Raw genomic sequence first — 26,816 nt, 5'->3', positions numbered from 1 at the left:
AGACCTGAATCAACGCAGTCAGAAACTGATTTTCTACACTTTTTTTGCAGGGGGATAAATTGAATACTAAGATACTTTTGTTATTTTTTTGTGTCATTTTCATGTCTGTGTGTTCTCCGTCTATACTGAATCAGACGTGAAGACTTTCTTGGAGAACTTCTGAAACCTAACAGACTGTAAGTGAACCGAATGTCCCTGGTGGGACAAGACCTTTTATCATCTACAATGCCATTTCACCAAGGAAAAGTGCACACAACTAACAGTACTACACCTCTTTATCGAGGGAAATTCCAATTTCAGCATTATCTTTTGCCTTGGGCCTGCTTCTGGTAATCACTACAATCAATGAACAAAACTTTTTGTCTCATATGAGTCATTACATCATAAGACAGAAAGCCTTATGTTGATTAATCAATGTTAAAAATTACTGTAATGATTTTTGGCCTTTTACTAAATTATGTCTTTCGCAGGTATTTAACTTATTGATCAGAAGATGTTGTTCAGCCGTGGATAATTGTCATTACTAAATTATCTTAAGCTTTACGATTAAATAGATCATAGAGAAAGGGGTTCCCCAGCTGACACTAGGACACAATTAAAAATCAGCATGTGTTAATTCGTGACACGCAGATCTCTTGGCAAGGAATCCACACCAGATGGACGCAGGATTTAGTTTTTTCGTCGATAGAACGTTGCGACATCTTAATGGATAACCATTCGAGTAGGAATGTGGTCCCGTTGTAATGTTTTTAACGTGTCATGAACTAGCAATAAAACTAAGCTGTGATGGGTGCCTAATTGAAGACAGAGATTCATTATCAATTCATTCGGAGGTCAGCGGGGTGCCATTCACCTTTGTTCAAGACTGAAGTTTTAAAACCTACCGACTCCCTCCTTGTGACTTTCACTGTGACTAAAAACCTCCCTGCCACAATGAAGTAACTTTTGTGTGGTTCGCTTTATTGATACCACTGTGCACCCACTCTTCATTTATGTCGTGAAATGAAGAATTACCAAAGGAGCATAGGGATTTCAAACATTACAAAAAGCTGCGGGACAGGTTTCAGTTTTAATGGGCTTGTGGCTCTTTTCGTTAGCAGTAAGATGTGGTTGTATTTTGCATTTGTCATGGGTTTACTATAAATTCAGTGTCCAGAATTGTGGTTTCCAGGTAACATAAACACCAAGAAAGAAGTCTTGTAGGAAATAAATTAGACCCGTCATCTAAAAAGAAAGAAATTAGACAAACATTAGATTAAGAGACTCTCCTCTATGTGAAAATTACTATATAATTTTAGAAAAAAAAATACATTTTTCATTATGTAATAGTGAAAGGAATAAAAAAGGTATACAGTTTGCATTAAAACACATGGGTGACCTTTTGTGACTTTTGAGTTTGAACATGCTTGGCTATGCAGCAAAATGTAAACAGTTATGGAACACAAAAACCAATTCGATAAACATAGCAAATGAAAGGAGTTAAAAGGAAGGCAAGCATACAAAACTGTAAAGTGAATGATACATTTTATACTTTTTTAAACATTTTTAAAACAAGTGACAACTTGCCTCCATGTGGACAATTAGGAAAATAGCCTTATTTAGGACCATTTTATTAATTGTTTACAATCTGTAAATGGTGAATAGGAAGGATATAGAGTCAGGGATTGTATGTGGTTAGATGTTATGAGTGGTAATGAATGCCCAAGAGAATGGGGTTTGGCGAGGAGCTTTTGTTTGTAATTATTATCCAAACCACAGAACCACGCTTGCTACAGAAAACCCTTTATGGTAAATGGCATTTTTGCCTCCAGATCGTTTTAAGTAGACGTGCTGGTATGCTTCTCTGGTAGAGTTGAATCTCTGTCTTTTGTGTCATGTCGCGTGTCGTCAAATCCTTCAACATGCAGTTTTAAAACGAATTTTTATGGCACGAACGTACCTCACTAGATGCTATCAATCTCTACTCTGTCCCGCAGCAATCCCTCACATCCCAATGAGTCGATAACTTCCCTGTTTATCGTGTCAATCGGGCATACGGCTAATGAAATCACTTGTCCATTTACGGTCGAATAGCAGTGTGTGTGAGTGCTGTGGGCGCTGAACGGTAGAGTTGGGCGGGCAGAGAGTTAAGTGTAGTCTGAGTGCCATCAAGATAGGCACATCGAATCGCTGGAGAGGGGGCAAGAGGGTAGGAGAGATCGAGGCGTTAGGTGTAGTCTTGAGGATTTTCGGCGCGCAGTGGATCTTGTGGCAATGATTAGGCGGATCAGCGGAGCGCCTCCAAGCGATCGGCTCACAATTTTATTCATTCTGAAGGATGCGCAACTGGGATAGCTCCGACAGAAAGAGAAAAGTTGGTGAAGGGATTTCAGGCATCGAGCTAGCACGACATCGAGTGGCACTCTCCATCATCATTTTATTGTGACGTCGGATTTGGACGCTCTGAGAAGCTGATTCAAACTGAAGAGTGCGTGTGCTCGGAATTGGACAAGGATCGCTCCATCACAGAGAGATGTGTTAGAAAATTGAGTTGCAAAGAGCACGTGCGGTCATCACGGATTGAGCGATAGTATGTTATTTCGACTCGTCTGCTCGTGTGTGCTTTGGCGGGTGGCGGGCTGCTGTAAGTCAAAAGTAAAAGAGGATGCGGGTGGGAGCAGTTGGGGTTCGCGTGAATGCATTAAACGACTGTATTCGTTTTCTGTGCTAGGCACGTGGAAATGGGGGAGCCTGGCAAGCACATTGGCTGCACACACATGAAACGGGCTTGATTTCGTACTGACGGTCACCGAAAACTGCAAAGAGACAAATCAACAAAAATATTTGTGTAAAGTGGTTGAGTACATCGCGTTCTGCTGTTACTCGTTGAAGAAGGTGGAAAATGAAGTTCTATAAGCTAGTGTGGTGATAAGAGGGTATCATGGGAATAAAGATATGAAACAGTGAGCTATTAGAGTCGTTAATGTTTATGGATGTTTGTATTGGAGGAGGTTGATGAATCCGGTTGAGCTAAGAAATAATGGCAATTACCCAAGCGGAATTTATATGAACAAGGACCAAACTTCGCAGTTGTTTTATATGGACGTGTGTGTCTTGAAGAATCGTTGTAGTTGGCATTTTCCTTTAATATATAATTGTACTGTTAGTTTTGCAAGGTAGTAGGTTAGTGTTATACACGATGTCAAGGTGGTAGTTGCGTATCTTTACTTCACAAAAATTTTCATTACTTTACTCGTTTTATGGAAGGAGCACTTTGCATCTGCTATTTGTGTCAGGTTACACTCATTCGTAATTGCCGCGGTCAAAGCAACCCCAGTTTTGTGGCCGAACACATTTTCTTCTGTCACTTATAGGGGTATAATTTGTCCCGCACATGGATGTATTTGGGACTAGTCAGCAGCACTAGCGGCTTTCCTCCAGTGGTATTTTGGTCATTTATAATACTGGTGCCGACACAAGTTTTGCAGTACTCCAGTACTAGAGGTTCTTTGTATTAATCTAAACACTTAAACAATGCAAGACAGAGCACAGTGGTAGTTATTTATTTATTACCGTCTTTATTGTAGTGCCGTTTTTCATGCAGAGAGTTGATACATGATGAAGTTCTTCTCTATTCAGGGGGTTGGGCAAAAAAACCCCCCCATTTCCCCCACCCCCACAAGAAAAAATTGGGAGAACCTGGACTAAAGAGTCCCATTTGACCCCATTCTTAACTGGCCACCAGCACGGTGTGGTTGACCTTTCCCTGTGCGTCGTGACAAAGAAACAGCTCGGACAAAGGATGAGAACAATCCACGAATGTGACCAGCCTCAGACATACAGGGCATCCGCTCTATCGCCCAGCCATGAGAGTGTCGCAGCATCAGATCAGAATGGACTAACTGGCGCTTGTGCAAACTCTCGCGTGGCAATTTTGGAGACCAGAAACACAAGACTCCCCTCTGAGAGTGGTTGTCATTCACAGAGGGTAGCAAACTGGTCCTATGGATGGTGTAAATGAATACCTGTCGTAGAGTGTTGTATGAGTGGCGTACGGCACATAAATGTGTTGTGATAGGACGAAAGCTTTATCAGAGCCAGTGAGCATATATCACGGTGTAAAGATGGGATGTAATATTCCATCAAGAGGGCTCAGCAGTCCCGGGGCCAGAACTAATGTAGTTATACGTACGGGTGCCAGTGGGCAAGTATGCATGTGAATATGTGGCTTCAGCATTTTGCCCACCAACCCAGTGCAGTGAGCGAAAAGCATAACTAGGACGCGGTTTTTAGTATAGGTTTCTGTAACCCAAGGTGGAAGGAGTCCCGCCCTTCAATCTAGTAAATTCATTTCCGCCACTATTCCACTGCCCGTCTCATGCACGCGAGTTTCGGCTGAGAGGCCTCAATCGCCTTAAAAAGAGATTAGTTGTTAGCGATGCTGTAAGGTCCAGGTCTTTATATTTGGCTTGGAAGGAAAGCGAAAACAGCAGTTCCATGTCATTGTCTCCTGGCTGTGCACTAAGTGCGTCAGCTGCCCCCCATAGATGTGCGAGCAGAGAGGATTGGCACAAAAAAAAAGAAAGAGAAGCAGCACTGCTGGCTGTGTATCCGTGTGGCGCGCTGAGGGGTTGTGGTAATTCATCCGGCAGGTTCTCCTCTGCGTGAGTGTGTATGTCACGGTGGTGTGAGGATGGTTATGTTAATAGGATTTTGGAAGTTCCTGTTGTACTTTTGCAATGATCAATTCTTGGACATCGATTCAGCTATCTCAGGATCGGGTTGCTCTGGGTGTGGCCCCAAGTGCAGCGCTGCCATCCAGAAAGCATTTTTGGAAAACACAGGTGAATTCCGAGCACTGACTGTGCTTCACCACCTTATGATATCTATAAGTTTTAAAGACGCTCATTAGTCCTGTGTAATCACCAGAGATTGGACTAAACAGGGACATGGAGGCTGAGGCCGAGGGCTGGCATCGTTCCACACGAAAGGCCTGAATACACAAGCCCCAATCTGCAATTAAACCAAACAAACGTTTTAAGTGTTAGACATAGGGTCCTGGCCAGTTTCAAAACTTGTTTCAAGTAGCTTTGACATGTTCTGTTTCGCCTGCAGAGTGATCATTGTACAATATAACCAACTATTAGTGGTCACAGCAGGGGAGGGCGACGCAGGCTAGTGAGCTGAGACAGTCAGGGCATGCAGAAGTAAATGATGACTGATATTATGGTGCTGGTAGGGTTTGCTTTCAGATGCGTTGACATTAACCAGCATGTAGGAGGAGGTTTTTTCTCAGGTGCGCCGTCTCTTACATAAGTTACCTACAAAAAGGTAGATGCATTTAAGATAACGGTACCAATAATATGAGTGCGGACCGTATGACACAAGACAAGTAAGAATGGTACAAGTAATAACAATTTGCGGAAAGATAACAAAAGTCATGCTACATGTGCGGTATAAAGTATGTAATGATATTTGCATTAACCATGGCTGATGTTTTCCTGTTTGGATTAGTGAAAAAGTCAAAATAGGAAGTATCAGTACCTTTCAGTTTCACAAAGGTTCTTAATCATTTATTTTGCTTTCTTTCAGCAATATTGGCATATTAACCAGGGCACTACATTTGTTCTTTTGAGGGGATTGACGTGCAAGTAAAAATACACATTTTGTCATCCTCTCTATTGAGACAAAGAGAAAAGGAAGAGAGAGATGCATAATGCTTTTCAGGTTTTTAAATGGCAGAAGAGAGTAGTTGTGCAACATAGGCGTATCAAGTGGGATTTTTATACGTTCATTTCATATTTTCATAGAATCGATAGTGGGCGGGGGAGCATCTTGAGACAGTTACCAGACCTGATTAGATAGAAATATAAGTAGATATATATACCTAACTTATGTCCGATACTATAGCTAGTTAGAGGAGTAGTAATATAGTATGGATATAGAGTATCTCTGTTCTTTTTTGTGGGCGGTGTAGTACCGTAAAGGGGGGTATTTTTCATGCTGAAGAAGTGCTCTTTGATTTTTAGCAGGCAGGAAGGAACTTCTAAACTATTTAGCCCGTTATGGGCTCTTTCATGTTTCCTGAGCTGTGGCCTTCTTTAAAGTTCCCCTATCGAGGTCCCTTGAAAAGTGATTCAGGAGGTGTCGTGCTTTTATGAGGACCTCCGATTGAGTCCTTGATTGTAGACCATTAGCTTTCAACAATCCTTTAAGCACAAGCAGGCACCGTGGGGTCTCTTCTATCGTCTCTGGAACCTGGAGAAAGAAAAGTGTGTAATTAAAATATTTACTTATACAGAAACACGCAAACATAACTTGATACTGCTTACATATGGCTCTCATGTGTTCGAAACGTATTGCTGAGGAATTTCTTAATCTTGTCGGAAATGCTTAAAGTCTGCCGCAACTTGGAGTCAGGTCCAATAAATAGTGCAAGGCGGATAGAAAGCATGAATATGCCAGATGAGTCAGCAGTAGTGATTAGTGCAGATCAAACAGCTGTAACAGTAGCCAAGGTTAATATGCCGCAGACGTTTTTTGTGAGCTCAGCGCAGAGCCTGTGCACAGATGAGCATGTCTGTGCTTAGAGCTCGCTAACCCGGAAGCCAACTCCCACACCTTCTCCCCATTGTGTCCTGCATGTGCATTGCTCTGGAAGTGCTTAAAGCGCACGCACCAGCATTCCACTCGCTTTGTCCTGTGAGGTCCATATTCTGTTGCTTGTTATGTGTGGAAGAATATACGTGGTGACTGGAGCTGGCTGTGGCAACAATCAGGGCTTGTGCGGTTTCTCTCCGAATGCGATAGCTTATCTTCTCCACAAAGCACAGAGAGGACAAGTCCAGGGCAGTTGTATAGACAACGTTTGAAGGGAGGCTTGCCTGAATAATCCCATTGTATTGTCTCTTTGGCAGGATCAGAGAAAGCGCAATTGGCATTATGCCATACGCAGCGGCCGGAGTGGTGCATGCCAGTGTCCAACGCGCTGCGCCATGGCGCAATAGAGCTGAAAAAGCCATGGGGGCTGTGATGAAGAAACGCAGAGGGGGATGAAGAGGCGCTTCAGGATCAAACCTCAACCGTCTCCTCGCAAGCTGGAGGCCGCTCAACATGGGGAAAGGCATGGGTGCACGGTGTGATGAAACACCCCCCGTCCCGCCGAGATGCTCTCGGCCCCAACAGGGCCTCCTGGGAATGGGGCCTTTCTGCAGTCCCAACGTGGAATTTGGGGAACCCTACTTCACTCCAAGGACTTCCTGGATCTCCCGTGAGACGTTCAGAAGACATCTCATCATCCGGAGGATGAGACTTCACAACAACATAGTTGGCAGGCAGGTGATGAGACGGCATTATGGTGGCTGTGTGTGTGATGTGTGAATACTAAGCCTGAATGCAATCATCAGTGTTTGGATTGCATTTCCAAAGAGTGCAAAGGGATTCATCTTACGCTCCCGTTTTAAGGTACGTTTAAAACCTGTGTTCAAATGATGAGCGCTTCTTTTTCTACTGAGATACTATAACCGTGTCACATGTACTATAGGAGACAATAGCGGTTGAGTTTCTTCTTTTGATGTACGCTAGAAGCTACAGATTTCCTCCGACCATGCGGAGCATTTAAAACATGAAGGGACGGCTCATGTTGCAGCTGTGGCTCTTGAAAGCTTCATCCCTGTCCCGTTTTTGCCAAAGCGTAACATTTTTGTTTTGTGTGTTCCCTGAGTCGTGCGATCGTGTTTTTTCTAAGCGAGGCCCGAGGCATTGGTTGAGAGGGTTTTGTTGAACTTTTTTGCCTGGGCTCCTGCCTGCGTGTAACGTACGAGCTGGTGCCAAGTTATACCGTCTATGCTCAATTAGGTTGCCTCTCACCCCCCAAAATGAATCTTTCCGATCTCCACGCACCCCCCGAACCCTCTACCACCTACCAACAGCAAACACTTAAATGAGCAATAACTCCACTCGAGCAAAAGCAAACCATTGTGCTTCTCTGAAATATGTGTTATCTTTGGATTCGGGGAATGTTTAAAAGGCATTTAAGCTTTAGCAAATATGCCTTCCCTGGTGTTGCCTTTGATCAGTGAGTCCCTCCTGGTGGCAATGTGTGATGTAAGGGATCGAGGTGTTGTCCTCTTTTTGTTGTTGTACTAATTAGATAATAGGCAGATTAGCAGCACTGTAGAGCAGTTAACGTTAAATGCAACTGAGATGAATAACAGGAACGTGAATAAGGTAAAAACGATGGATCCTAATTGTCTGTCTTGTGTTACTTGTGTTTCATAAAGAAAACAATATGGGCACCGCTGTAGTAAAAAATGTCATGTATTTTACTCATGCAGTCTGTTGTATAAACACAAGGTCATCAGAAATATGAAATAACATATACTTTTCCAACTTTGTTTATCGAAACAAAACATTAAAACAAATCTATTTTAGATTCTTTACTCTTAGATATTTGGAAAACACTCTGTATATTTTCCCAACTTCACGAGGAGCATCCAGAGCTGTCTTTCCAACAGATCTGAGGGATGGCTTTGTAAGTTATCTGGCCACTTGTTCACTGTTTTTTTCTTCACGTCCTGCAGTCCAAGTCACCAATCCCAAAAATTTAACTTCATACATAGTGTTTTTTTTTTTTTTTTTTTGTAACAAAACCAGTTTCAAACATAAACATATATATCATTGTTGAATTAAGATCATGAGAAACGTGTCCAAAACTTTTAAATGTTTCTTATGTGTATCCTTTTTTATGATCACTCAACGCAGTTGTTACACCAATTGTTTCATAAATGTAAGACTTCTTAAATTATCTTCGTAAATTATTAAGCGAGAGCTGGAAAGATGTATCCTAACCTGATTAGGGAGTTGCAAGATGATTGCATTGTGCAGACAGAGGCAAGAGACACCATGCAATAATAGTTGGAATCTGCCTTTTTTAATTATTATGTATAATTTATTATTCTGGAATGACAGTAATTACTAAGCATTTGAAAAAAAAAATGTTTTTTTTTTTTTTTTCAGAGGGCTATCACTACAAACAACTAACAGAGGTGGTGAAAAAGTACACATGTGGGGACATCTTTGGGTTTCGCAATTTTTTTCCACTGCCTCTGTTAGTTATTTCATATAAAACTTTCTCAAAGAAACTCATCTGTGGCAAACAGTTTTGCTTGTGCTGTTTAATGTTATTTTACTGTAAATGTTTTATTCCCTGAACATCCCATTATGCATAACTTACTTTTTACTGATTATTCTTTTGTAAACATATATAAATATCATAAATTCAACTCATGTGAGTTTGTCCATTTTGCAAAATAGCGCAGTCTAACACTAGCAAAGCAAGTACGTTACAGTTAACTTCAAATATGAGAGTGTGTATGTTTGTGACTTTTTATTTTGGACATAAGTTTATGTCCATAAGTCCATGAGATCATGAAAGTTAAGTAAATACAATTAGCTGAAATAAACCTTGCATGCATTCCTGTCATATTACTCTTGCAAGACCCACTATTGGCTTATTCATTGGTTTGAGGGCAGTCATTTTGTTTGACATTGCTTTTGGGCGTTACTTCACAGCACTTAAATGTCATTTCAGTCAGTACTTACTGTAGGAATTAGGACAGTATTTGCTGAAACTTATTTTCAACTTCATTATATAAAGCTCAGCCTTCTCTGCTGTTGGGTTAGAACATAATGTGTTTGTTCTTTTTCTACTCTTATAAACCACCACTTCTTGTAACGTTTTAAATTTAGCTGGCACTTTTATCCATAGGAACTTTTTTACCAGTTCTTGCATTCCCGAGAATCAAAGCAATGTCTTGGCATTGATATCGCTATGCTCACTGATTGCGCACTATTTTAAGAGTTTCACTATAGCTTGTAACTTCAATATTAGCAATTTGAACTGCTTTTGGTGTGGCTGCTCCTCACACAATGACAGCTCATCAGCTGTGCATTCTAGACGTGGGAGGTAAGATATCATCATGGATTAATCTGTTGTCACTCTTTATCAGGACGGTACAGAGCTGAAGTGTAAATGACCACGATAAGCTCAGATGGGCTTCACTGGCAGGTTCACACTGAACAGAGTCACAGATTTGTTCATTGTTTGCTACTTCCTCTCTCTATAATTTGTCTCTGTATCGTTCCATCAGTTTTCTGGTTCCCTTGATTATTCAGACAAAAACATGGTCAGTCTCAAAATAAAGTAAAAGATAGTCGCCGTGTTTGTCATTATAAAGTACTATCTACTAATTCTCATTCCCCGATTCTGTCTCACGCTATAAGCTTAGACACATCGGTTCTAGAGACTGTAAATTTGGTATATTTCTAAAATCTTTGTTATTGATGAATAATGTCACAGTTCTGTGATTATTATGATATTAGCATGATCATTGTGAATTTTTCCTGGCAAAAGTCACCCCATTCTTGGACTCAGAGATGACATTTCAAAGGATTTTATTATTGTTATCAGTTTCTAAACTGATTAATTGTTTATTTGTCTTGGATGATCTATAAAGGATGGCTGGAAGTTCAGGATTTCTGTCTGAGAAGCTCAATTAGGAGGTGTGGCGTTTGATCAAGCTGCCAGCGAGGGTGTGATGTTACGAGAGAGACGCCATTGTTTCAGGAATATTTCTTCTGCTCCTGCCAGTAAGCCTATTTGGCATCTGAACCTGATTGTCAGAAAAAAGACTAGACAGAAAATTTGCTGCTACCGAAAAATGTTACTGTTGGCAGGTTTTCTCGAGGTCAGTGTCAGTGGAATGAGAAAAGAAAAAATGGCAAAATCCTTCATCTCTTCCATCTTTAATTAAAACTCACCTTCTCAAAATTCATGATATATTATGTTTTTCTGCCTAGCCCATTGTCTTTGGCAGTTGGGTCCCATAATTTTGGCAGATGGGTGATGTGAGGTAGGGGTCCCCAGCCCTGGTAGGACAGGACACGCTCTCTATCGCAGAGCTTTTTTTATTTGCAAGGTTTGCAACCCAATATTCCCTCAAATATTCCCCTCCCCTTCCCACCTCCCTCCCCGGGAAAGGTAGTCGCTTGTCGGAATGTAGTGACTTTACTACTGGATGTACATGTCGCCTCATGCCCACCCTCTGGTTCTCACGACATTCAGTCTTGTTAAAAGCTCTAATTAGTGGGCTGCTGGCTATTTGGAAACAGCTGTTTAAACCCAGCAAAAGATTTTAGACATCAAACACAGCGGGAAGTAGAAAGACATTCGCCCTTCCTTCCCCAAATACAATTTTTAAACAGTCTGTCACTGGGCCCAGGCAACAGAGAGAGCGAAAAAAAAGGAAACTGCATGAAGAGAATCGATTTAATTGTATTGTTTTTAGTATTTGCCATTCACTGCCTCTGGCAAAAAACATATGGACCCGGCAGGGCTAAAAAGCAGGGCATGTGTTTTATGGTTGCAGTAGTTGCCGATTACATGGCAATGTCTAGTGGGGTTGTAAATTATTTTTTGCATGTTTTCATTGGAGCTCCTTCCACTCAATGAAGACCGGTTGGAAAGCCATGCGGTGTTTCTACTTTTAGAGCAAAGCAAGCAAAGGGCAGGAGACGGTACAGGAACACAGTTTATAAGAACAATGTTTTGACCTAAAAGTATTAGTGACATTTCCTCTACATTTCTTTGCTTTATACACCACACATGATTTAAATGTAAACGTTTAATTGACCAAATACATCAGAGTCTGGTCATGCATTTGTCCAAGATTTTAATAAAGACGTGTGTTTGGACATTGAGGTTTTGGTGGGAACGCCTCTTTTGAAACATCAAAGGAACCGAGCAGTACTCATTCAGCAATTCATCAAGAGCCATTAGATGGGGATCATGTTGTCAGGCACCCTGTCATCATTTTGTCCTAGATCTTAAGTGGAGTCTCCAGCTTATACCTAACCTAACGGGTCTTACCTGCGACTGCAAAGCCCTGAACACACAAAAGTGCTCCCGACACATGATTGTCTCTCTCTGTGGTGACAGACACTAATATGTTCCTGCTTTTTTGGACTGGCATGCAGAGATTTTAGACATGTAATATAGTGATAAAGACATGAAATCAAATCAACCTTTCAATTTTCCTTCACTCTCACATTCACAAAAATGATGAGAAATTGCATTGCAGACTTTAAAGAAACTAGTATACTAATTTTTAAGCCACGTGACATTTTGATTTTCTTTACAGCTTTACTTTTGTCACCCATATGCTTGCTTTACTGCTTCTCAAGCTGTTCTTTGTACTCTAAATTTCATGCATAGACGCTTTTGTTCTCAGATCAACTTTATCTGGAATTGTTTTACAGTAAATTAAAGGAATATGAACACTGCCATGTGGGAAACTCTTTATCAGACAGGAAAACAACATTTTTGCCATATGGCAATTCTGTGCCACATTGGAATAGCTGTGATGAATTTCCTCATTGAAAATTTCTATAGATGGAGTATTAAGTATATTACTGCACTTATTTAAATGTGCATTTATAAATGTGTGCTAATTTTTCTGACCCACATGAAACAAATCATTATTGAATTATTTGTTTTCATGTGTTTTCACAAAAATTGTGCACACTTATATTTAACAGAAAAGACCAAGAAGAGTGCACAGCTGACTAACGCTGAGCATGTTTATAAGAGGAATAAATGACAAAGATTCACTCGCTTTAACTGGAGTTTGAAATGTACTTTATAAATACCTCAGATTATTAAAGAAACATGAATTGAAGGAGTTATTTAAAAGTTATTTTTCTTTAGAATAACATGCACTGGTTAATTGTACAAGAAGTGGGAAGTTTGTCTTTCTATGATACACATTATGTTGTAAGAATTAAATTTTATTCCCATTAGATTTTATATATAAATTTGGGGAATTGTTGCCATTTGGAAACTCTGTAATGGAAACTACTCAGAGACAAACTTTTTTTTTTTCTTTAAAAGCAGTAATATTTCTTTCTCCACTTGCTAAATGACTTCTTAAAAGAAAAGGCGGCATGACAGAGAAAAGTAATTTTCCCCCATAATATCATAGCCTAACATTTTTCACCCCAATGAAATCCGGATGAACAAAATAAAATCCCACGCAGAAATGCAGCACATTAAAAAAGTTAAATGTGTTGCAAATGCTGTTTCAGTTTAATAGTATTCTTGAAAGTATTCAGCTGTAATGGCTTGATTGACGAGTCCCAAATAATAATTGAATATTATTGTAAAAGCTGCTCTATTTAAATATTAGTTTTTTACATTGTTGATGAATCATGATGGAAAAAGCATCTGACTTGAGGGGACTTGCATCTGTATTGCTTGTATACTGCCTGTGGTCAAATGTGCTACCAATGTGTTTTACTTGATCTCAGTCTGGTGCCAGTTTATGGGTGAGCCTGTCTCACTTTTTCTTTAATTAAAGTGGCCCAGATGTGGCTCTCAATTTGCTCTGTACCAATGAAATTACAGCACATTCTTAAACATCCACATCCACTGCATGTCAGAAAAGAAAATGTGCAAATTTATAGGCCCTAATATGCTTTGCTTGCACATCCATTTATGGTAGCTTCTGCTGTTTTGCTGTAGCTTCTGGAGCACCACGTGTTGCTGTACACATCAAATGCTGATGAATAACTGCAACACTTCTTCCACTGTGAATCTGCCAAATACATGTCACACCGAAAGATTTGCTCTCTTTAAGTTTGAAATATGCCTTTAGGTTTGTTCTGTGCTGACACCTTCCCACGATTGCATGCAGGTTGCAATATAAATGTATGTTCCTCTGCATATAAAGCCCTGAATCCCTATAGAAACGTAAGATATGTTGAATAAAACAAATGTGTTGATAAAGCCTATTGTTTCACAAGTTTCATTCTGTGCCAGCAGGGCAGTGCAGAGGCTTGACAGGCATTACTTTAAGGATTTTAATCTGTTCATGGCAGATGCATGAATGAGCTGCGCTTCCTGCACTTCATCTGTAGCTCCTCAGGCTAGACAGTCTGCCAGGCTTCAGTCAGATGCTCCACCTCTCCACACACCCGATAGATTATCCTGTTGTCACTTAAGCAGGGCGGCAGCTTCGAAGAGAGGACTTCCTGTCTCTTCCGCGCTTCCTGCGCTGCCTCGCACCCACACTGCTTCTGCCCTTAGGTGCCGAGTCCAGGCAGAGGAGGAAGAAGAGCAATCAGACCCTGCGATCTTCCATCCCAAACCTGTAGCTTCCTCAGCATGGGCCAGCAGGTCCACTTCCTAACTGCTGGAGGTGAGACTTTTAAATTGCCGTCAGGTTCTCGGCACTCAAAACATAAGGATTTGAATATCCTTATTTGCCTGTACCCACATGGCATAGGCCCTCAGGGAACTGATTTGGCTTCCTTTTGAAAGGCTGCAGTCTTTCGAAATAATGACCATGACATGATGAAAATGCTGGTACTACACAGGGTTAATCTTTGTTTACACTTCACTGAGGTGTTCACCTCAGACGGAGCGAGATCAGCCTGAAATTCTGGTGTTTTCTCTCCAAACAGTTTTGTAGTACCTGATTTGCCATTGTGGGCGTATTGTTGTGATTGATCGGTGTTATCTTTGGCCTCAATAAGGGTGTGAAATCTGTTTCATATAAAATAGACCTGCTCAATTTGCATGCGCACCTATGGTGGCTAAGAGCTTGAAACAGAAACCACTGGCATGCAAACCGTATAGCCTGAAGAATTCACGATCTTCAGGTATGGGAGATGTCTGCTTTTGACAACTGCTGAAAGTGACCTGCGACTCGAGGTGAATGGCAACAGTTGTCAGAACATTGCGTTTTAGCAGACTGCATCCCTGGAGGATCGAAAAGTTGTTTTGAGTCAATTCAGAAACTGAAAAAAAATATGTCCTGGATTGTGACACCACAGCATAGGAGGGGGGAAGCTGAAGAAAGAAAAACACAAGCCATGGCTGAGTGACGTGAAATAGCACCGCTTCGTTTTGTACAGTGAAACCTAATCCGTAGAGTTTTGACAGACAAAACTCGACTTATCTCTAAAGATGTTCAAACTGTGTTTTGTCCCGTGGTGAGCGCTAGGAAGCCTGAGACAGTGTGAAATGTGGGGATTGCTAAGCCTTAATGTTTGTGCCTGTGTTGTTGATATGGGTGAGTGCTGGGGCATCTGTCAGTAGTGAGGGTGGCCCCTCTTCCTCTTGGTAATTGGATCTAAAAGTTTATAGCTGGGGATGACAGATAAGTGCATTGTTGAGAGAATGGGAGGTCTGAACTTGTGAGTAGGGCATCCTCATCTCCAACTCTGACATGTCATGTGGTGGAACTTATAACCACAGGGAAAAAAAGTGCATGAGTAATACTAGACTGAATAAATCTTGTTCTTCATCTGGATATATTAATTTATTTATTAATAATGTGTTTCATTCATACTGTACAATGACCTGAATATGCCTCTTCTATGATGTGCATGGTTTTTTATGAATTCAAATTTACTTTGTTAGCTTTTGTGTGTGTGTGTGTTGTGTGTGTGTGTGTGTTGTGTGTGTGTGTGTGTGTGTGTGTGTGTGTGTGTGTGTGTGTGTGTGTGTGTGTTCGCATAAAGTCAATAATCTTAGAGTGGTACAACTGTTCAGATTTTATAAATACAAGTTTATCATAAAAATAGTTTTATTATAAAAATTTATAATAAAGTAATAATTAAAGTACTTTAAAAAATGTTGTCAGGCAAATCAAAGTCATGCAGTCCAACCAACATGTAGAAACATGCAGAAAACAAAACAATACAGAAAACAGGAACTAATTCATAGAAATGAATCTTCTTGATTGACTTTTAATGACCTTAATGAAAAGCTTAATGAGCTCTTCATAATGTAAAAAAAAAAAAAAATCTTACTACTTATTAAGTTCTCATAGATGTAGTTTAAAGAGGGCAGGAATCGATGATGATTAGGAATCATTTCTCACACATGTAATATATGAAACATATTGTCCATCAACAGTTCCATTATGAAAAGGAAAGTAAAGATTTAAAAACTATATTTTTTTGATGTAAAAACAAAAAAAAAACTAATTAAAAATGAATTTTCCTTACTGTGTACACGCTTAAACGTCATTGACTCATCTGTTAATATTTGTTTCGTTTTCAATTCATCAGAAATCAGTGATTCAACTAATAAGGGCTCAGATGATTTTTCACTAATGCATTGCAAGGTCTAGATTGCCAACTATGGTCCAGATGCTGCGGTTTCCAGATATTAACATCTTCCTCATCTGTTTTGCTTGTGTGCAGGTTGTGGTGGACCACATGAGGAGGAAATGCAAATGCCACGGCACATCAGGAAGCTGTCAGCTCAAGACCTGCTGGCAGGTGACTCCAGAGTTCAGAACGGTGGGCTCGCTGCTGAAGGATCGCTTTAATATCGCCACGCTAATCAAAGCCCACAACAGAAACACAGGTCAGGTGGAGCACGCCCATCCGACACACCGACGGAGAGCTAATGCAAACGATCTGGTCTACTTTGAGAAGTCCCCAGATTTCTGCGAGAGGGACCCTGGATCAGACTCTGCCGGGACGCAGGGCCGGATCTGTAACAAGACCAGCCAGGGAATGGACAACTGTGAGAGCCTGTGCTGTGGCCGGGGCCACAACATCTTACAGCAGACTCGCAGCGAACGCTGCAATTGCAAGTTCCACTGGTGTTGTTATGTTGTGTGCGAAGAGTGCACGATAACAGAGTGGGTCAGCGTCTGCAAGTGAAATAAGCAATCATCTATTAAATGTACAGAAACAGACATTAAACACAGGGAAAGACTGAGAAATTCCTCCCTTTGCAATGGACTGCCGTTTCCATGATTCGAATGGAAAGCACAAAAGCAGACTGAGATTAATTGAGTGCTAGAGAAGTGTGCACGTGTTTGCACACTGCATGGGTCCAAGCACAAGATTTCAGACTGATTTTGGACTTGCACTGCATATAATTTCAGAAAGTATTTTTAATTTAATTAAATTAAGAATATGGGTATATAGTTGTTGAGTATATTGCCAACAGAGCACTCATCGACACTATGTAGTGTTAATTTTATTTCAGTTTTCAAATAAATCAATGACTCCTAGTCCTGTAATATAGCAACAAGCAGACGCACATGGGATTCCGGTACTTAAAGAAGAGATATATAAATAAATAGATACTATATATATATAGAATATATATATATATATATATATATACATATACATAATATATATATATATCATATATATATATATATATATATATATAATATATATATATATATAATATACTTTTGCACAGAGCCATTTATCAGAAGAGTTTACCAAAATAAACTCTGAGTATAAAAACGGTATCATATACCAGTTAATATCAATTCAAAAAGGCCAGCATGTCTTGTTTAAATTTTTCAGTGATTGTATAGTATAACCACTTTAATGCTGGTAAAATTGTAGACTGGTCTTCAAAGGCTTTTTAAACAGTCAAATGAATGGATTGCAAGCTGTGGATCAGTTCTGGTGCCCAGCTGAAAGGACAACACTGTTACACAGATATTTGTTATGGACAAATCTTATGAAAAAACAGATCGTAAAAAGGATCTGAGGAGACTGAATGTGTGGAAGAAGCTGGACTAAACCTCTACAGATGCTTGTGTGCATGTTGTTTCCCTGCAATCTGTTGGCTGTGCCTCTGTTCACTGTAACAGGAACATATTCACCAGAGCTTTTAATGTCAGTCAGTAGATATTTAGACAGATGTATAATCACGTCCTGATCACCACACCCATAATATGGTAGCTTTAGGTCCCCTCGACTCACCAAACTTTATATAAAAATAAAATATCTCAATTTCTGCTAGCTCATTCAAGTGACTGTTCAGACATGACTATTCAACATTCACAGTTGTTTTAGCATCTTTTCAGATTGCTTGAAGTCTTATATAATATCTTGCAAAAAGAAGTAAAATATCACTGGATGTTTTATGAAAATAACTGTTCATGGCCAGTGAAAGAAACTTCTATAAGTCTCAGATTTTTTTTATTTAAAAAATCATTACTTTGATCAATAATAATTACTCATACAAAAGCTTTTGTACACTTTTGTCAATCTGAAACATTTTTCTTAGTATCAGATGAAAATAAATCATAATTACTCAATACATTTTAAAAGGAGCACCAACAGTTGTTTTCATAAAGTAATTTTAAACTTTGTCCCATAATGAAAGAAGAAAAAAATATTTTTGTTTGTTTTAATCTGATAATTTTGTTCTGTTCTTCTGTTTTGCTCTGTTGTTGGATTTATTTATTTGTGTGATGTTTCTCATGTTAAAATATATGCCAAAACATCAAAAATGCATTTGTAAAAATATACTGAGTCAGCTGAATTTTGAGTTGTCAGAGTTGAGTTCCGGTTAACGTTTAATTTAGTTTGATTGTTTGCACATTTAGACCAATTATTCTGGAGAAAATGACTGACATGAAATATTGTGTGGGGTGAGCGCGATGATAAGCATTTTTTTATTTTAAATGGTATAATTTTTTCAAGTTTGAATATATAAGTTATTTTATTTTGTGGATAACTTAATATTTGTAAAGCAATAAAGAACTTAATTATAAATGGTTGAAGAGTGATATTGACATTCCTGCATACAAGCTTTCACATTTCCCCTGTTTTGCTTGTGCAGCAGGAAGAAAACCACACACCAATATATCCTATTGTGGATGTTTTTTAATTTATGGAAAGCAGGAGAGAGAAAGAGTGAAAGAAAGAGAGAGAGCAAAAAAAAAAAAGAAAGAAATCATTTTTTCTGTTTGGAAAAAGTAAATTATTTTTCATTTGTGAACTGCATTAACAGTGGTTGTTGCAGGACAAGTATGTTGTTGCAGCCTGCAGAGAGATGCCCTCAGGGCTTCAGTCAGTCAACACAGCCTTTTGTAGAGTAGCAGAAACTGATCATTTCTGCCTTTATATAAACATGTTGCAGCATAAATTAGTCAAGCAACCTTTTTAATCATTAATTGCCATAAAGAACGTAGTAAAGTTATAACTCACAAAGAACATCATAAAACCCAGCTCCATGAGAGATCAGAAATACACAGATTCGTGTGTGTGTGTGTGTGTGTGTGGTGCGTGTATGCGTATATATATATATATATATATATATATATATATATATATATATATATATATATATATATATATATAACACACACGCACACACAGACAGACAGACAGATAGATAGATAGATAGATAGATAGACAGATAGATAGATATAGAAAGAAAAACTTTAAATATAAACTCCATTAGATAGACATGAAATGATCATATCATAAAACATCATCAAACTAAGTATCAAGTATAAGCCTGAAACCAAATGTTACATAAGAAGCATCTGAATTTTTGTTCAGATTGAGGGCCGATAATGATGTCTAATGACGTCAGTTTTGATCTCCACCTTTTCATTTTGATGTCATATGACTATGTGCGCAAATACATTTGTTTACAAAAATTTTCCATAAGTATTCAGTGCAATCAAACAGAGCTGATACCCATATTTGTTACAGGCCGAACAGAATTCTACACATGATATTTCTGTTTTTTAAAAAGAAAAAACATTATTTGTGGTACTGTATTTACTGTATTTTTGCACTGACAGTCAGATTCTTGGCAGACACTTTTATATCCATGTGACTTCTAAGAAAGAGCTTATTTGCATATATTGTGTTTTGCATATCAATCGTGTTGTTTTCTATTTGGTTGATGAGTGCACTCTGTGCAGGAAGATGACACTTAGGGACACGTAGAGAAGTTTGAGAGAAGACACCAAGAAAAAAAAAAACAAAGAGGCCAGCTGAGGAAAAGCAGCCGATGGAAAACAAGCACCTCAGTGCCAATGCCTGATGTGAAATAAATGTTCTGCGTTTTTCCCCAAGGGTGGATCACGTCAAGCTGATGTGATGGGCCAGTCTCTACAAGCACAGGACAGAACAGACAGAGACAGAGAGACTGTACACACCAAGCAAAGCTCAGAATGACACAGTTTTTATTGCAGCCAGAGATAAGTCATTATTATTTTGTTAGCTGAATCAAAAGCATGGCATGCGAGAGGCAAAGACCATGCCGTGTGTATTGAGACCTGTACACCATTTGGCCATGGTTGTTTGACCATGCTAAAGGAATTATGATCTTGAGAGTCAAAGGCTCATTTAATTATCTTTTTGCAAACACAAGTGAACTTTGACCTCCCTACATGCTCAGAGACCACACATGAATGTTTGAGCAGGTATTGGTTTGCAGATACATGAGGAATTCTGCATGAAAAGATCATGTGCACGCAGATGAACAAACTAACAGGCCCTGGGTGGTGATTAACCTGCACTTCAACTGGTGAATTTAAAGGGGTCATATGATGCGATTTCAAATTTTCCTTTCTCTTTGGAGTGTTACAAGCTCTTGGTGCATAAAGAAGATCTGTAAAGTTGCAAAGACTAAAGTCTTAAATCCAAAGAGATAATCTTTATAGAAGTTAATACTTGTCCACACCCCCCTAAAACGGCTCATTTTAACACGCCCCCAACATCTCTACGTTAGTATGTGGGAAGATTTGCATAACACCGCCCAGATGTTCACTCAAAGAAAGAAGGCGTACCTTTTATTTTCATTGTAGTATTGTTGTTGCCGCCACCACCATGTCATATAGACGCTGTGTGTTTTCACTGTGAAAGCAAAACTACTTTGTTTGGCCTTCTAAAAGAGTACGATATCCGCTTCGTCATGGCTGGAGCTGATCCGTGCTGGTCGCTGAGGAAATACATCAACTTTGCACTGTGGATCGTTGCTTTCCAGTCCGGGGTCGTCACATGTGGTCGTCACATGTGGTCGTCACAAGCTCCTTCGTTGAATACACCGTCCGCGCAGTTCTCAAGCCCGCCCCAGCCTCTGCTCACTCAAGCCTACCGCGGCTCACTCTAGGCCTCTGGCCTCCGCTCACTCAAGGCCATGGAGTGTGATGCTGTTTCATGGAGAAAGCAAAACTACTTTGTTTTTTTCTATCAAAAGAAGACACGACTAGAAATCATGTTTATATCACGTTTATAATGGTTTTTATGTTTATGTCTCTTCGCTCTGGCTGGACAGGGCATCACAATATGTTAAGGGGTGTAACATTTCCGTCACACGCTTGAGGTATTCGGCCAATCACAACGCACTGGATAGCTGGCAAATCAGAGCACACCTCGCTTTTCAGACCGATGAGCTTTGTAAAAATCGACGTGTTTCAGAATGCGGGGCATAGAGGAGAAACAATAATGTACAGTATGTGGGGAAATAATGTGTTTTTTTTGAACCTTAAAACACATAAAACACATTGCATTACACCAAAATACAAAAAAATAATGTTCTTTTTAGCAGCATCATATAACCCCTTTAAAATATACAGGTGCATCTCAATAAATTAGAATGTCATGGAAAAGTTCATTTATTTCAGTAATTCAACTCAAATTGTGAAACTCGTGTATTAAACAAATTCAGTGCATGCAGACTGAAGTAGTTTAAGTCTTTGGTTCTATTAATTGTGATGATTTTGGTTCACATTTAACAAAAATCCACCAATTCACCATCTCAACAAATTAGAATATGGTGACATGCCAATCAGCTAATCAACTCAAAACACCTGCAAAGGTTTCCTGAGCCTTCAAAATACTCTCTCAGTTTGGTTCACTAGGCTACACAATCATGGGGAAGACTGCTGATCTGACATTTGTCCAGAAGACAATCATTGACACCCTTCATAAGGAGGGTAAGCCACAAACATTCATTGCCAAAGAAGCTGGTTGTTCACAGAGTGCTGTATCCAAGCATCTTAACAGAAAGTTGAGTGGAAGGAAAAAGTGTAGAAGAAAAGATGCACAACCAACCGAGAGAACCGCAGCCTTATGAGGATTGTCAAGCAAAACTCGATTCAAGAATTTGAGTGAAATTCACAAGGAATGGACTGAGGCTGGGGTCAAGGCATACAGACGTGTCAAGGAATTTGGCTACAGTTGTCGTATTCATCTTGTTAAGCTACTACTGAACCACAGACAATGTCAGAGGCGTCTTACCTGGGCTAAGGAGAAGAAGAACTGGACTGTTCCCCAGTGGTCCAAAGTCCTCTTTTCAATTTCATTTGGGAAACCAAGGTCTAGAGTCTGGAGGAAGGGTGGAGAAGCTCATAGCCCAAATTGCTTGAAGTCCAGTGTTAAGTTTCCAGTCTGTGATGATTTGGGGTGCAATGTCACCTGCTGGTGTTGGTCCATTGTGTTTTTTGAAAACCAAAGTCACTGCACATGTTTACCAAGAAATTTTGGAGCACTTCATGCTTCCTTCTGCTGAACAGCTTTTTGGAAGATGCTGATTTTATTTTCCAACAGTATTTGGCACCTGCCCACACTGCCAAAAGCACCAAAAAGTGGTTAAATGACCATGGTGTTGGTGTGCTTGACTGGCCAGCAAACTCACCAGACCTGAACCCCATAGAAAATCTATGGGGTATTGTCAAGAGGAAAATGAGAAACAAGAGACCAAAAAATGCAGATGAGCTGAAGGCCACTGTCAAAAAAAACTGGACTTCCATACCACCTCAGCAGTGCCACAAACTGATCACCTCCATGCCACAACAAACTGAGGCAGTAATTAAAGCAAAAGGAGCCCCTACCAAGTATTGAGTACATGTACAGTAAATGATCATACTTTCCAGAATGCCAACAATTCACAAAAAATGTTTTTTTTTTTATTATTGGTCTTATGAAGTATTCTAATTTGTTGAGCTAGTGAATTGGTGGGTATACACGAGTTTCACAATTTGAGATGAATTACTGAAATAATTGAACTTTTCCACGACATTCTAATAAATTAATAAATACACGAGTTTCACAATTTGAGATGAATTACTGAAATAAATGAACTTTTCCACGACATTCTAATTTATTGAGATGCACCTGTATATGTCAGTAAAAGAAGAGTTGATGCAAATACCCATCCTTAAAAAAATAAATGTCATTGTAAAAATAATGTCAAGGTGATACAACTGCCTTGATATCATGAATAAAAAAAAGGGGGAAATAAATTCTTGAAAACATGTAGTTTGACATAATCTATTATTACTATTATTACTATATCTTCCCCTGTTTTACTGCTGGGGAAGTTGTGGCCTAATGGTTAGAGAGTTTGACTCCTAACCCTAAGGTTGTGGGTTTGAGTCTCGGGCCGGCCCTTGCACTTGAGCAAGGCACCGAACCCCCAACTGCTCCCCGGGGCCCAAAGTGTGCCAAGAAAATATCCCCCACACCATTACACCACCACCAGCAGCCTGAACCGTTGAGACAAGGCAGGACGGATCCATGCTTTCATGTACTTTATGCCAAAATTTGACCCTAACATCTGAATGTTGCAGCAGAAATTGAGACTCATCAGACCAGGCAAAGTTTTTCCAATCTTCTACTGTCCAATTTTGGTGAGCCTGTGCAAATTGTAGCCTCCTGTTCTGGAAACCTGTTCTTAGCTGACAGAAGCGGCACCCAGTGTGGTCTTCTGCTGCTGTAGCCCATCTGCTTCAGGGTTCAACGTAATGTGTATTCAGAGATGGTATTCTCCATACCTTGGTTGTAACGAGTGGTTATTTGAGTTACTGTTGCCTTTCTGTCATCTCTAACCAGTCTGCCCATTCTCCTCTGACCTCTGACATCAACAAGGCATTTTCATCCCTACAACTGTTGCTCACTGGAGATTTTCTCTTTTTCGGACCATTCTCTGTAAACCCTAGAGATGGTTGTGCGTGAAAATCCCAGTAGATCAGCAGTTTTTGAAATACTCAGAGCAGCCTGTCTGGCACCAATAACTATTCTACGTTCAAAGTCACTTAAATCCCCTTTCTTCCCCATTCTGATGCTCAGTTTGAACTTCAGCAAGTAGTCTTCACCACATCTAGATACCTAAATGCACTGAGTTGCTGCCATGTGATTGGCTGATTAGCAGTTTGTGTTACCAAACAGTTGAATAGGTGTACCCAATAAAGTGGCCAGTGAGTGTATATATACATAACAAATTTGCTTCAAATTTTAAAACAGGAAATTATCTCATCAAGAGGTCCCCCTGAAGACCCTCATGGCTGTGTCAAGGTCAGATGGAAGTCTCCTCAAAAATCAGATTATGTGACCTATTATTGGCAAGACAAGACTAGTTCAGCTACTGTAGGTAATTATCAAAAACATAATGATAATGAATTAATAATTAAAAATCTTCTACTGCCATTTAAAAGTTTGAGGTCAGTAAGACCTCATTTTATTCAGACAGGACGCATTAAATTGATCAAAAGTGACAGTAAATACACTATTACCAAAGATTTCAAATGAATGCTGTTTTTCTTTTTATTCATCAAAGAATCCTGGAAAAAGTATCACAGTTTCCACAAAATATTAAGCAATACAACTGTTTTCAATATTTTATTTATTTATTTATTTTATTAATTTATTGGGCATCAAATCAGCATATTAGAATGATTTCTGAAGGATCAAGTGACAATGAACACTGGAGCAATGAATGCTGAACATTCAGCTTCACAGGAATAAATGACTTTTAGAAAACAGTTATTTTAAATTGTAATAATATTTCACAGTATTATTGGTTATATTGTATTTTTAGTTTTATTGTTTTTACTGTATTTATTTCTTAATAAATGCAGACTTGATGAGCATAAGAGACTTTTTTCAAAAGTATGGTATGCATATGTTTAAAAACGATTTAAATACTTAAAAATAAATATGAATGATTAATGTGTACACTAAAGTTGCACCACGACATTTAAAACCATATGAATACAAAAAGAACATTTATAAAAACTTGTAACTATGTTTTCATCTAGATTTTTAAAATATATTTCTTTATCACAGATACTCTTTTTGTTATTGTAACTTTAATGTTGCTGTCAACATGATGATTGCATGATGATTAGTCTATAATAAATACTGACGTCATAATGCAGAGGAAATCAGCCACATTCCTATTTTATCTGTGTTATCAATCAAATGTTTTTTGTGATCGTGCATTGTAATAATGTTTGGTAACACCCTTTGTTTGAATGTCAGACTCGGCATGCAACAGCTGCCCCCTTAAATTCTGTGGTTCTGTGATGCGTGTGATTTTGTGAACATTCAAAATGAACAGGCAGGATTGAGCTTGTTTAGGATTTTTCCTTATTGTATAGCACACCCACCCCACTACTATCCAGTTTTGGTATATTATACACTCATTCAGTTCTCAACAATATTCGCTATTTGTCATCAGTTTGTTCCTTCATTTTTCAACTGATCTCAGGGTTGCAAACTACATCTTAATGCCAGTAAAGATTCCTCAGCTCTGTAATGGCACCCATAAAGATTTTGGAAATCTGTAAAAAAGTGAAACCACAAACATAAAGAAAAAAAAAAAAAAATGTCTCAGTCAGAGAGAAGGTCCTTTGATTTGCAATAGGCCTCACAAGGATTAGAGCATGACGCACAGCCAGACAGCAGGAAGACAAAAAGCAGGGAATTCTCCACAGTCAGACACCAGAAAGGTCATGATGCAAACATGAAGCAACAGCAAGAACTAACTATGGATCCTTTAAATTCGATACAAGTTGTCGTTTCCACTACTGAACTGCAAGTAAAAATGCCTATTATTTTGTAATTTTGTAAAATATATTTACTTGCATGGATTTCTTCCAATGTATTCAGTGTTTGCTCATTAAGTAGACAGGACATTTCACGGAAAACAGGATTTTCCCTGCTCTTTTGAAATTAGAGTGTAACCTATGTTCTTACATTTACAACACAAAGCCACCCATCCAACAAACCCTAGGAAAACAAATGCTGAAAATGGGGAGTTTAGAAATTGTCAAGGTTATGACGTCAGAAGCATGAACACGTGCTTTTAATGGCCACCCACATTTATACATATAGCAGGGTCAAATGACAAATAATATGAGAATGAGGAAGGAAAAACCTCATGTTGCATTCATGTTATGCATACTGTATTCATGCATTAAAAGTGTTGATACCCTTTTTCAACAAAAGTAAAACAGTAATCAGTGTAACCATCAAGTAAATAAATTAATACATTTTTCCTTGCACTTTGAATATAAAGCCATTTTTAACATTAATTTTTGAATCATGAATGTCATGACATTTTCTTTTGGTTATACAGTACCAGTTGACATCCTCAAATAATTTTTCCATATTATAAAAAAGGTCAAATTTTATATTTTTGAGAAAAACATGCTGACCTTGAAACACAGTCATGTGGCAAAATGTAACCACATAGAAAAGAAATAAATATAAAAAGTCTTGAAGTCTTTCAACTTCAAAATTTCACGTGTACCTGAAATTCTTTCTAATTATTAGTGAAATTGACTAGCAATCTAAATAAATTTGTTTCTATACCAACTCTTTTTTTGGTGTTAAAGGTCCAGTAGGAAAAAAAAAATGTTTAACTTAAGCTAGTAAAGGGTGGGCAATGCAAACCTAAAATATGGTTCAAACATATAATCACATTTTTGGTGCAGGAAACCTTACTATCCATATAAGACTAACAATATACATGAACTTTTGATGAAAAAAATAAAAAATAAAGTGCAGCAATACTGATCACTGAAATCATACTCAAAGCAGAGCCAGAGTTGGCAGAGTCTAGGTGGTCACAGACTATAGCAAATACAAGCACCTGATCCAGTTGAAGGTGATTAGAGGAGTTCAGGTTTGGTGGATGAGCTCTAAGATAAGCCACAGTCAGCACCGATCGAGCCTCCATGGCATGATCAGAAGAGAACTCA

At 39.0% G+C, this 26,816-nt stretch overlaps 1 pseudogene; it reads left to right on the top strand.

Annotated features, from left to right (window-relative positions):
• Window positions 1–6,999: 6,999 nt before the first annotated feature.
• On the top strand, window positions 7,000–16,779 carry LOC122147531 (annotated as a pseudogene).
• The last annotated feature ends 10,037 nt before the right edge of the window (window positions 16,780–26,816 follow it).

The sequence above is a fragment of the Cyprinus carpio genome, chromosome A14 (assembly GCF_018340385.1).
Source record: "Cyprinus carpio isolate SPL01 chromosome A14, ASM1834038v1, whole genome shotgun sequence".
NCBI classification, from domain to species: Eukaryota; Metazoa; Chordata; class Actinopteri; order Cypriniformes; family Cyprinidae; genus Cyprinus; species Cyprinus carpio.
The sequence above is the reverse complement of the archived record's forward strand: the minus strand, read 5'-3'. Positions and strand labels throughout refer to the sequence as shown.